General features: G+C 39.7%; 1 pseudogene; it reads left to right on the top strand.

The window, feature by feature from the left end:
• The first annotated feature begins 898 nt into the window (after positions 1–898).
• Positions 899–7,241, top strand: LOC121477533 (annotated as a pseudogene).
• Positions 7,242–7,741: the final 500 nt, after the last annotated feature.

The raw sequence follows: 7,741 nt of genomic DNA, 5'->3' as shown, positions 1-7,741 counted from the left end.
CTAGCCAAACAGACATGAATGCAATTATCCCTAGGAGACAATTCTGAGTCAAATGAAGAGGCATGTGGTCATATTAAAGAAGAAAGAACTCTTTAGTGTTTCATCTAAAAATCTGATCTGACAAAAAAATGCCGTAATGGTAACCCATAAAAAAGGCAGTACTTTGAGTAATAGTGATGAATATGAAATCCAGTCAATGCCGCATTTTAAATAACATCTGTGGCTCTTTGTAATCTGCAATAATAAAATGATTCTCTTTAGTTTGTGTTCTTGTGTAGAGGCTAAGGGGGAAATAGCCCTCAGAGTAATAGGATGGCAGAGAAACTCTCTTGTTTCATATTATTCCCCAAAATAGCAGTCAATTTTTACAGAATCAAACAGCCAAATGAAAACTGGACAGAATAAAAGACCAAGGGCAACAGAAAAGCAGATGCTTTGGCGAGAAGGCAGCCTATAAATGTTGGTTTCCTAGGATTTTGATAGCAAGACTGTTTATCTTATTGAAAGCAGAGTCTAATTGAATAAAAGAGTTTTTAAAATAGTGGGCCATTAATTAGGCAGCATGGGGTAAAGCACAGATTCCATAATGTACGAGGCTTCTGGGAGCCACAGGCAGCGCTCATTGATTCTGTCAGGGTGCCAGAGGAACGAGAGAGCTGAATGTTTTGCCTCTTCTGGAAACCTACCTGCTACATTTGGTAGTGGCTTCCCCATGCATTGCCTCTGTTCAAATCATCCCATAATTACTCTGGCACTGTAAGCTGCGAACTTGGCGGGCTCTGAGAGATATCAGATGTTTTTCTCATGCTTGCTGAACCTCTCTTAGACAAATTTTGCATTGTTTTTTGTGTCAGTTTTATCGTGGAACATCGTGTTGCCATCTGGGAAGGAAAACAACATGGCAGAGGAGCAGCTGGTGAATGGCAATGGACAAATAAACATTGGCAGGCACCCGCCATTAGGTGAGATAAGAGGGATGGGCAGCTGCCAACACCGATGATCCCTCACCACTGGAACATCTCTCACTGTCCCCTTCTCTCTTATCTTCATTCAAATTCATGGCAATTTTTCATTCAAAGGCTTAACCTCTCCAAGTGTCAGGTGTTGGGCTTTCTCCTCTCTGTCCAGGAGGATCGGAGACATCTATAAAGTACCCTACCAACTGAATTTCTCTCTCCGGGCAGGCCAATGGGCTTCCTGAAGCAAAGGGAAAGCTTCTGATAACATAACAGAAAGGCTCCCCTGAATAATGAGAGGATACCAAAACTCTCACCAAGCTTTCCAGTCAATCTAGTGGATTTTATTTGGGTCACACCCAGCATAATCACTATTTGTGGCTTTCAAACCTTTAAATCTTTTAAAAACCATAGTTACAGTAAACGAATTAAATAATACTAACATGCCTTTGGGAGCAGGGCAGCAAGGGAAAGTAAGTTATACTTGATTGACAGTTATATACCATGCTTTCTTGTTCCCAAGATATAATTCTTCTATTGTAACATTTCTAAAATTGAGATCCACAGAATTCATGTCTAAAGAAATATCTGACAAATTCTAGGCAGCAGAATAAGTTGTGAAGTGCCAAGAGTCATTATTGCCTGCACATGTGCAAACTGGTAACATCTGAAGGTAAACATCCATCCCACCACTTCTGTTGTGTCATTTTTACTGTTGGAACTAATAGGGTTGAATTTTTAACTTAAATTTGGATTCCAACCTTTGGCTTAAAAAATCTTCAAGAGAGTACACATACACACATAATACAGCATTAATTTTTTAAATTGTGTTCCGTTTACAGAAATTTGTTTCACACTAGCAATGCAATTAGAGGCAATAGAAGCTGCTGAATCACTCAAAATTATTCAAAGTTCTTTAAATTAGTAGAGGTTGGAACGATGATTCTATGTGTCATGAACACTGACCTTTAAGCCAAAACATCTATCTGACAAAATCTTCCAGCTGACTTTCAATATACAATTCAATTAAGGATTAAATTACATATATTTAATATATACTATATTCAATATATAATTCAAGTAAGGAAAAGTTATAAAGTATAATTTACATATATTATTAAATATAATTATTCTCATAATTGGATTATGCATTGCATATATGTAATACATTATGTATTGAGTTTATATGTTATATATGTAATATTTCATATGTATTAATTTAACCAAAAAATAAATGAAAATGCAAACAAAATCCTGAACTCTCAAAAAGCTTACACTCTAAGTCCTAAAAAGGATGAGATTAAAAGCAAGAAGAGCAGTATACCAGTAAGCCATTTATAAAAGCAATGGCTAAGAAAATTTGAATGTTGCAGTGTAAAAGGCTAAACTACAAATTTTGATTGTGGTAATCATGAAAATGGCATAAAATTATATGTACCATTTATTATAAAAATTATACATAAAACCTATATTCATCTAATTCATCCCTTTGTTTAGAAAGTAAGGTCCTAAGATCCCACAGTTCACTTGTGACAGAAAAACTAGAAATTACGAGATAAGTAGAGAGGCTTCATAAGAGGGAGAATATGAGGGCATGAAATGAAATGCTTTTGATCTATGCAATAAGCCAAATTAGGGCCAGCCAGTAACTCCTGAAACAAAATGAAAACAAGTTCTCTGAAAAGGACCCCTGCTACTAAATCAATCCTCATTTAAATGTCTATTTTTAAACATAACCAAGAAGATATCTAGGAAAATCTAAGAGAAACCAGTACATTAAGAAAACTTCCTGAAAATCTGCTTAAATTCACTTCAAAATCATGATAAAAGCCAGCCACTCTGAATGTTTCAGTGATATAATTTATATGCGGCCACACTCTTTGGTCCATGTGCTATTCACTCTTTTGACATCTGTCAAGGAAATATATGACAACTGTTATTACCCTGTATTGAGCTCCAATGAGATTATTTGAACTAATATCATTATATTAATTCAGAAATTTTGAGATCATGATCCATTAGTCTATAATCCTTAATCTAAGAGTTCAATAAGGTTTTTGCCTATAGACCACTCTTAATCATCACTGATAAAAAAAATTTTGTCCGAGAGCAGCCAGGAAATACTTCCTAAAGTAAACCCATCATTGGCAAATAGAAGCTGCAAGCACTTCCTCCTAACTTTGTGAGCATCTACAATGTACAGAACACTAGATGGACTCTAGTGATACCAAGAAAGGTCATCCTTAACCCTGTTTTGCCAATAAAGAAATTGAAAACTAGAAGTGGTAATAATTTACGCAAATTCAAGCAGTTCAAAAACAGAGAAAAGAACTGTCTCTAGGGCAGCCTGGGTGGCTCAGCGGTTTAGCGCCGCCTTGGGTCCAGGGTGCGATCCTGGGAGACCCGGGATTGAGTCCCATGTTGGGCTCCCTGAATGGAACCTGCTTCTCCCTCTGCCTGTGTCTCTGCCTCTGTCTCTCTCTCTCTGTCTCTCTCTCTCTCTGTCTCATGAATAAATAAAATCTTAAAAAAAAAAAAAGAACTGTCTCTAAAGTCTATGACCTTAACTGCTACCCTATGATGCAAGGTTTTCAATGATTAAGCCAAATTAGTATTATATAATTGATTATGACTTTGAAGTCAGTCTAAATATTCAGGTAGGCTTCTTGGAAGAGCTGGAAAATAAACAGGGCTTTGAAGGATAAATAAGCTTGGTAAAAGGTAGATTTTTGTCAAAATATCAGCAAATAAATAAAACTGAAGAGGAACTATTGGACAAGAAGAAAGGGAAACTCCAATAGGAATAGCTGGAATATTGTAGAAGGCCTGCAGAAGAAATTGGAATTAGAATTACATTCTGGCCAAGGTAGTGCAAATTAATTTGTAAATGCTGATGTCCTGTTGGAAGGCTTCCAGGGAGACAGAGCAGTATGGAGAGGAAGTAGTCCCCCTTGATGAGTAAGTCAGTGCCTTCCTGAGAAGGGTAATAGCCTCACAGCTCAGTGGGGCCCAGATGACGGAATGCAAGAGGCGACATAGCTAATATGATCACTGAATGATAAATCAGAGCATATAATCACATGGATATTTTTCACCCCAAAAGACAGGATCTTGTCACTTAACAGGATCAATGAAGAAGGAAGCATCTCCCTGGCCACTGAGAAGCACCCAGAGCCACTGTGCCTTCTTGAGAGTGAAATGGTTTTGACACAGGTTCATCTGACTCACCAGAATGTCCCCTGTTAACAACAGAATTTCATAGGTATGGAGTAAAATGTAATCCTAAGTACCCCAAACTCCAAGAACTCATCAACAGAGCTATGTAAGGTAAAGCTCAGGATTTGAAGAGTCTAGATTTAAAACGTCCAGGCTAAGAAAACCTTGTCACATCAACATTAGCAAAAGGGAGCACTGAGTTTGAAACACTAAGCAAAGTATTCTATCATGAAAAATAATCAAAAAAGGCTCTAATACTGCATCCTTAAAAACAAAGTCAGGCCCAGGATAAGAGAAGGAGGTGTGGGGGAAGGGGAGCATTCCTGCCACAAAGTGGGCATAAGTGGAAACCCTACAGGTTATAGAATCTGTTTAAATATGGAAGGCAATTTATTCTGACCTCTAAATGGACCACTTGGGGCAATGCCAAGTGCCTTAGGTCCTCAGAGTGGGAGCCTAAACTTTGGGAAAGCAAATACAAGGAACTAAGAACTATTGGACCTGACAATGAACTCCTCAAAAGGGGAGATAATATTTTATTTATATTAAAATTCCCAAGCACAATGCCCCCAAAATATTAACAGTTTAATAAATATTTGATAGCTAAGCAGAGACATGATACTCCTTCTAAGATTCCCTTCTGAAAAATAGTAGAGACAGAATAAGCCTTAAGGGAGATAAAAAGGACACTGCTTAGGAGATGTTATTAGGAGGGCAGGGGGCTCCTTTGTTCACTGAAGGTCTCTAGCAGCCCTCATGACTAGCTTCAGTGTGACTGTGAGAAGTCATTTCTCAGTATTAGGTACCACCTTCTCTGCCTGGCAAATAAATAGTCCTGGAAGCAGCAAGCTCATAAAGTGCTGGTGTCATAAGTGGTGTCAAAGTGCTCATAACTGGTGTCATTCTTTGGCATCAACAGCCTAACTTGGAGATGTCAAAAGCAAATGAGAACCAAAAAATAAATAAAAATTAAAATGTGCTAAAAAGAAACAGTCTACATAATAATTTGCCTTGAGCTCCAATTAGAGAAGACCACATCTTTTGTAATGCACAGGCATTGCCATATTTTAAAACAGTAGTGATGTTTGGATTCCATGGCCCTATGTCCTCGCTTTTTTACTCTCTCCTTCCTTTCAATTACTCCTTAACCTCAGCTCCAGGAGAACCCACATGCACAGGCAGCCTCTTCTGGTAAAAAACAGGCTCTACGGTGGTACGTAAAACCCTTGACTCCAGATCTTTCAATCCCCTCTCATTTAAGCTACCTGCCATTTATTTGTCCCACCAAATATCAAAGCTTATTACATAGCTACAAACTAAAATGCTATAGTGCTGGCAGAAGACTAGACAGAAAAGGGGCATCTGGTTGGCTCAGTTGGTAGAGCATGCAACTCTTGATCTTGGGGTTGTAAGTTCAAGCTTTGTGCTGGGTGTAAAGATTACTTAAAAATAAAATCTTAAAAAAAAAAAAGAATAGACAGAAAAAGGTCAATAAATGACTTAAAAGTAGAAAGTAGTGTCCATTAAAATTTATATATTATAAATGTGATAAATCAGTTTCAGCAATAAATATTATTGAAATATTTAGTAATTATTGAGCTTTTAAGTCTATTTAATTCTAGTTTATTTAAAAGATAAGTTAAAAATATAAACTATAAAAAAACTGAAGAAAATGAAAAGTTAATCTTATTGATTCTGTGACCTTTTTAAGCTTTAAACTTGGATAAGAAATTATAGGAAAACCTAAATTTGACAACATAATGCTTTCTTTTTATATCATAAAACACCTTGAGCAAAATTAAAACTATAATAGACATCTAATTTTTTTTGTAGGAGAACCTTAATTTTCCTTTGGGCTAACAATATGTTCCCTCTTGGTTTATGTGAGTCTGTCTCTATCCCTCCAAAAGTGGATGAACAAGGTAAATACGGCCATTCCCACATTCTACATTCCTGGGCAGAATGACCGTTTCAGGAATGGGTACATGGCTGTGTCCACCCAGTGAGACACCTTAGAGAGACTGTACTACAATGACTGGAAAAGACTGAATCTCTGCGTGGTCATTTTGTCACCAAGAAGAAAGGTCTGCCTGAATTATATCAATCCAGAGGACATCCAAGCTGAGAGATGGACAGATTCTGAGTCTGGATGATGCTATTAAGTCCCTGAACTCAGCACTACCCCAATGTAGTTCTCTAGAGCCATTAGTGGGCCAGTAAATTCCCATTTTTCGGTAAGCTAGTTTGAAGTGGCTTTCTGTCTCATATAAGCAAAAACAGCATTAGCTCTGAGCAGAGGAGGCAGCTGCAGCTCTTAGCAGAGGAGGCAGGAAGCCGAGCACTGGCAAGGGCTGGGAGGGCACCATGCCAGGATCACCACCATCGAGGCAGTGAAGTACAAGATGCAGGTTCTGCAGCCCATGCTGCAGAGGAGGGGGCCAAGCACCTGCAACAGGAGATGGAGGGGGAAAGGCAGGCCTGGGAGCAGGCTGAGCTGGAGGTGGCCTCCTTGAACCATAGGATCCAGTTGATTGAAGAGGAGCTGGACCATGCCCTGCAAAAGCTGGAGGAAGCTGAGAAAGCTACTGATGAGAGGAGGAAAGATATGGAGGTTACTGAAAACTGAGCCTTAAGAGATGAAGAAAAGATGGAACTCCAGGAAATCCAACTCAAACAAGCTGAGCACACTGCAGAAGAAGCAGATTGGGAAAGGCTGGGAAGTATGAGGGGTGGCTCGTAAGCTGGTGATTAGTCAGGGGGACCTGGCATGCACAGAGGAACCAGTTGAGCTGGCCGACTCCCATTGCCAGGGGGTGGATGAGCAGACGGATGGACCAGAACCTAAAATGTCTGAATGCTGCAGAAGAAAAGGAAGACAGATATGAAGGAGACATAGATTCTTACTGAGAAACTCAAGCAGAGACCCATGCTGAGTTCACAGAGAGACTGGTAGCTAAGCTAGAGAAGATAATTGATGATTTGGAAGATAAGCTGAAATCCACCAAAGAGGAGCACTTCTGTACACAAAGGATGCCAGGTCAGCTTCCGCCTGACCTGAATGATATGTAGAGCACCCAGTCCCATCCACAGCTGCTCTTGCCTCTGACCCGGGCTCCAGCCTGAGGCCAGCCTGCCCAAAGCTGCCCTTGAAATTGAGGGCTGACTTAACTGAAGGTCTGCTTTCTCCTCTTGCTGCTTTTCCCACCCCAACCCCTGTGTCTTTTCCACCAGTCTCTGCCTCTCCCCAGAGATTGCAGTTGGGCTTGGGGCTGAGGTCATATTCAAGGCAATGTGAAGTGTCTTTATTTTATTTTAAGATTTTTATTTATTTATTTACTTGACAGAGCAAGAGAGCACACTCAGGGGAAGCAGCAGGCAGAGGGAGAGGGAGAAGCAGGCTCCCCACAGAGAGCCTGATGCAGGGCTTGATCTCAGGACCCTGGGATCATGACCCGAGCCAAAGACAGATGCTCAACCAACTGAGCCATCCAGGCGCCCCTAATGTGGAGTGTCTTTAAAAGTATAACGTAATGAGGGCACCCGGGTGGCTCAGTTAGTCAGCTAAGCAT

This window comes from Vulpes lagopus, chromosome 2 (genome assembly GCF_018345385.1).
Source record: "Vulpes lagopus strain Blue_001 chromosome 2, ASM1834538v1, whole genome shotgun sequence".
Classification (NCBI taxonomy): domain Eukaryota; kingdom Metazoa; phylum Chordata; class Mammalia; order Carnivora; family Canidae; genus Vulpes; species Vulpes lagopus.
The sequence above is the reverse complement of the archived record's forward strand: the minus strand, read 5'-3'. Positions and strand labels throughout refer to the sequence as shown.